We start from the raw sequence: 6,000 nt of genomic DNA, 5'->3' as shown, positions 1-6,000 counted from the left end.
ACTCTGCTGGCAGGGTTTCCTAAGGGCATCCACCTAGCCCTTCCCCAGTGGTGGAAGACATAGAATGCACTGACGCACAACCACTTATGTTTCCTGATGATGAGGACATGGGAATACCACCTCAGCACGTCTCTGATGATGACGAAAGGTGCCAACAGTGTACAGACTGAACAGGAGGTGAGGGAGGAAGACTGGATGGAAGACGATGCAGGAGATGATGAGGTCCTAGACCCCACATGGAATGAAGGTCGTGCCACTGACTTTCAGAGTTCGGAGGAAGAGGCAGTAGTGAGACCAAGCCAACAGCGTAGCAAAAGAGGGAGCAGTGGGCAAAAGCAGAACACCCGCCGCCAAGAGAGTCCGCCTGCTACTGGCCACCGCCATCTGGGACCGAGCACCCCAAAGGCAGCTTCAAGGAGTTCCCTGGTGTGGCAGTTCTTCAAACAATGTGCTGACGACTAGACCCGAGTGGTTTGCACGCTATGCCATCAGAGCCTGAAGCGAGGCATTAATGTTCTGAACCTTAGCACAACCTGCATGACCAGGCACCTGCATGCAAAGCATGAACTGCAGTGGAGTAAACACCTTAAAAACAAGGAACTCACTCAGGCTCCCCCTGCTACCTCTTCTGCTGCTGCCTCGGCTTCTTCCTCCGCCTCTGGAGGAACGTTGGCACCTGCCGCCCAGCAAACAGAGGATGTACCACCAACACCACCACCTCCATCACCAAGCATCTCAACCATGTCACACGGCAGCGTTCAGCTCTCCATCTCACAAACATTTGAGAGAAAGCGTAAATTCCCACCTAGCCACCCTCGATCCCTGGCCCTGAATGCCAGCATTTCTAAACTACTGGCCTATGAAATGCTGTCATTCAGGCTGGTGGACACAGACAGCTTCAAACAGCTCATGTCGCTTGCTGTCCCACAGTATGTTGTTCCCAGCCGCCACTACTTCTCCAAGAGAGCCATGCCTTCCCTGCACAACCAAGTATCCGATAAAATCAAATGTGCACTGCGGAACGCCATCTGTGGCGAAGTCCACCTAACCACAGATATGTGGACCAGTAAGCACGGCCAGGGACGCTATATCTCCCTAACTGCTCACTGGGTAAATGTAGTGGCGGCTGGGCCCCAGGCGGAGAGCTGTTTGGCGCACGTCCTTCCGCCGCCAAGGATCGCAGGGCAACATTCTTTGCCTCCTGTAGCCTCCTCCTCCTACTCGGCTTCCTCCTCCTCTTCTTCCACCTGCTCATCCAGTCAGCCACACACCTTCACCACCAACTTCAGCACAGCCCGGGGTAAACGTCAGCAGGCCATTCTGAAACTCATATGTTTGGGGGACAGGCCCCACACCGCGCAGGAGTTGTGGCGGGGTATTGAACAACAGACCGACGAGTGGTTGCTTCCGGTGAACCTCAAGCCCGGCTTGGTGGTGTGCGATAATGGGCGAAATCTCGTCGCAGCTCTGGGACTAGCCGATTTGACGCACATCCCTTGCCTGACGCATGTGCTGAATTTGGTGGTGCAGAAGTTCATTCACAACTACCCCGACATGTCAGAGCTGCTGCATAAAGTGTGGTCCATCTGTGCGCGCTTCCGGTGTTCACATCCTGCCACTGCTCGCCTGTCTGCGCTACAGCGTAACTTCGGCCTTCCCGCTCACCGCCTCATATGCGACGTGCCCACCAGGTGGAACTCCACCTTGCACATGCTGGACAGACTGTGCGAGCAGCAGCAGGCCATAGTGGAGTTTCAGCTGCAGCACGCACGGGTCAGTCGCACTGCGGAACAGCACCACTTCACCACCAATGACTGGGCCTCCATGCGAGACCTGTGTGCCATGTTGCGCTGTTTCGAGTACTCCACCAACATGGCCAGTGGCGATGACGCCGTTATCAGCGTTACAATACCACTTCTATGTCTCCTTGAGAAAACACTTAGGGCGATGATGGAAGAGGAGGTGGTCCAGGAGGAGGAGGAGGAAGAGGGGTCATTTTTAGCACTTTCAGGCCAGTCTCTTCGAAGTGACTCAGAGGGAGGTTTTTTGCAACAGCAGAGGCCAGGTACAAATGTGGCCAGACAGTGCCCACTACTGGAGGACGAAGAGGACGAGGATGAGGAGGAGGTGGAGGAGGATGAGGATGAAGCATGTTCACAGCGGGGTGGCACCCAACGCAGCTCGGGCCCATCACTGGTGCGTGGCTGGGGGGAAACGCAGGACGATGACGATACGCCTCCAACAGAGGACAGCTTGTCCTTACCTCTGGGCAGCCTGGCACACATGAGCGACTACATGCTGCAGTGCCTGCGCAACGACAGCAGAGTTGCCCACATTTTAACGTGTGCGGACTACTGGGTTGCCACCCTGCTGGATCCCCGGTACAAAGAAAATGTGCCCACCTTACCTCCTGCACTAGAGCGTGATAGGAAGATGCGCGAGTACAAGCGCACGTTGGTAGACGCGTTACTGAGAGCATTCCCAAATGTCTCAGGGGAACAAGTGGAAGCCCAAGGCGAAGGTAGAGGAGGAGCAAGAGGTCGCCAACGCAGCTGTGTCACGGCCAGCTCCTCTGAGCGCAGGGTTAGCATGGCAGAGATGTGGAAAAGTTTTGTCAACACGCCACAGCAAACTGCACCACCACCTGATACGGAACGTGTTAGCAGGAGGCAACATTTCACTAACATGGTGGAACAGTACGTGTGCACACCCCTCCACGTACTGACTGATGGTTCGGCCCCATTCAACTTCTGGGTCTCCAAATTGTCCACGTGGCCAGAGCTAGCCTTTTATGCCTTGAACGTGTATTCAGCACGGCAGGGGGCGTCATTACAGACAAACGCAGCCGCCTGTCTACAGCTAATGTGGACAAGCTGACATTCATAAAAATGAACCAGGCATGGATCCCACAGGACCTGTCCATCCCTTGTGCAGATTAGACATTTATAACTACCTCCCCTTAACCATGTATTATTGTACTCCAGGGCACTTCCTCATTCAATCCTCTTTTTATTTTCATTTTACCATTATATTGCGGGGCAACCCAAAGTTGAATGAACCTCTCCTCTGTCTGGGTGCCGGGGCCTAAAAATATCTGACAGTGGCCTGTTCCAGTGTTGGGTGACATGAAGCCTGATTCTCTGCTATGACATGAAGCCTGATTCTCTGCTATGGGACCTCTCTCCTCTGTCTGGGTGACGGGGTCTAAAAATATCTGACAATGGCCTGTTCCAGTGGTGGGTGACATGAAGCCTGATTCTCTGCTATGACATGAAGCCTGATTCTCTGCTATGGGACCTCTCTCCTCTGTCTGGGTGCCGGGGCCTAAAAATATCTGACAGTGGCCTGTTCCAGTGTTGGGTGACATGAAGCCTGATTCTCTGCTATGACATGAAGCCTGATTCTCTGCTATGGGACCGCTCTCCTCTGTCTGGGTGCCAGGGCCTAAAAATATCTGACAATGGCCTGTTCCAGTGTTGGGTGACATGAAGCCTGATTCTCTGCTATGACATGAAGCCTGATTCTCTGCTATGGACCTCTCTCCTCTGTCTGGTTGCCGGGGCCTAAACATATCTGACAGTGGCCTGTTCCAGTGTTGGGTGACATGAAGCATGATTCTCTGCTATGACATGAAGCCTGATTCTCTGCTATGGGACCTCTGTCTGGGTGCCGGGGCCTAAACATATCTGACAGTGGCCTGTTCCAGTGTTGGTTGACGTGAAGCCTGATTCTCTGCTATGGGACATCTCTCCTCTGTCTGGGTGCCGGGGCCTAAAAATATCTGACAATGGCCTGTTCCAGTGGTGGGTGACATGAAGCCTGATTCTCTGCTATGACATCAAGCCTGATTCTCTGCTATGGGACCTCTCTCCAATTGATATTGGTTAATTTTTATTTATTTTATTTTTATTTTTATTCATTTTCCTATCCACATTTGTTTGCAGGGGATTTACCTACATTTTGCTGCCTTTTGCAGCCCTCTAGCCCTTTCCTGGGCTGTTTTACAGCCTTTTTAGTGCCGAAAAGTTCGGGTCCCTATTGACTTCAATGGGGTTCGGGTTTGGGGGCGAAGTTCGGGTCGAGTTCGGATCCCGAACCCGAACATTTCCGGGAAGTTCGGCCAAACTTCTCGAACCCGAACATCCAGGTGTTCGCTCAACTCTAGAAATAAGTTATTATCCTTCCATCCCTGCTCATAAAAACAACAAGAGGCCTAGAGTCTACAGAATCTGCAATCAAACTAATGAAAGAAAGCCAAGAATTATGCGCAAGAGGAAACCTGCACCTTCACAAATTAATCTCAAACAACAGAGAGGTACTGGAATCCATCAGTGACTCTGAACATGCAGCAACAATGAAGAATGTAGATCTCAATAATGATCATCTTCCAGTCCAGAGCGTACTTGGATTGGGATGGAATGTAGAGAACGACAAGTTCTTCTTTGAAGTATCTATTGAAGAGAAAGTTGCAACTACACGAACCATTCTTTCCGCAGTGGCTTCTATATTTGATCCATTGGTATTCTTGGCCCTAGTAATCTTCAGAGCAAAAGAAATACTGCAATAATTATGCAGACAGAAGTTGGGATGGGATGAGCCCATACCTGAAAAATTTGAGACCAAGATGGGAGAGTTAGATAAGAGACTTGCAAAACTTGAGAGAAGTCTGAATACCCAGATGTTTTGTACCTTATGATTTCGGGAAAGTACAAGAAAATAGAACTTCATCACTTTTCAGATGCCAGTAGTTACGGTTATGGTCAGTGCTTCTACATCAGAGTAATAGGATAAGAAAAGATACACTGTGCCCTGGTTATGGGGAAGGCCAGAGTTGCACCTACCAGTATTCAGACAATACCAAGACTTGAACTGACAGCAGCCATAGTTTCAGCATCAGTTAGCAAGTTTCTGAGAGAAGAATTAGAATTGAAAATAGATGAAGAATATTTTTGCACAGACTCACAAATTGTCCTAGGATACTTAAACAATGAAGCTCGAAGATTCCATATCTTTGTCGCCAACAGAGTTTAGAAAATTCAGGAAATAAATCCAGAACATTGGCATCACATTGACACAAAGCATAACCCAGCAGATCATGCTTCAAGAGGCCTGAATGTAACTGAATTGAAAAATTCAAATTGGTTCACAGGTCCAGAGTTCCTTTGGGAAAAGGAAAATACCGCCCAGTAAAGGTTACACAGAATTGTCTATCTATAACTACAGGACCAGACTAGGGCAAGGTTAATATTAACTTTATTTACAAATGCCTCAGTAGGCAATAAACCTATCTTGGCCCAAGTCCAATTAATATGTCACTTTTATTCGATATGCATTAAAAACAAGATAATATGCATAGAACACCAAAGTTCTTGGTTGTACAGACCATTGAAAACAGAAAAGTAGCTAGGACTTAAAAACACAGTCACCCTGCCACTGTTAATAATGGCTCATGGTATAATAGGAGGTGGGGAGGGGTGGAAAAGGAGGGAGAGGAACCTGCACAATCCCTAACCCCCAGAGGGGAACAGGCAATTGTTTGCCGTATCACGTCAGCAAGTGTTGTCTGAAACTGACTCTAGTAGCCTTGCTAATAAGCCTATGAAATGTATTGTGGTGTACGAAACACCAGGCGACTAGAGGTACCAGCTGTCTGCTGACAGATAGTGCCGACGTGAACTAGCCTACACTATCTCCTAAAGATACCACAATACATTTCATAGGCTTATTAGCAAGGCTACTAGAGTCAGATTCAGACAACACTTGCTGACGTGATACGGCAAACAATTGCCTGTTCCCCTCTGGGGGTTAGGGATTGTGCAGGTTCCTCTCCCTCCTTTTCCACCCCTCCCCACCTCCTATTATACCATGAGCCATTATTAACAGTGGCAGGGTGACTGTGTTTTTAAGTCCTAGCTACTTTTCTGTTTTCAATGGTCTGTACAACCAAGAACTTTGGTGTTCTATGCATATTATCTTGTTTTTAATGCATATCGAATAAAA

The sequence above is a fragment of the Bufo bufo genome, chromosome 1, assembly GCF_905171765.1.
Source record: "Bufo bufo chromosome 1, aBufBuf1.1, whole genome shotgun sequence".
NCBI classification, from domain to species: domain Eukaryota; kingdom Metazoa; phylum Chordata; class Amphibia; order Anura; family Bufonidae; genus Bufo; species Bufo bufo.
Note: the sequence above shows the minus strand (reverse complement) of the source record.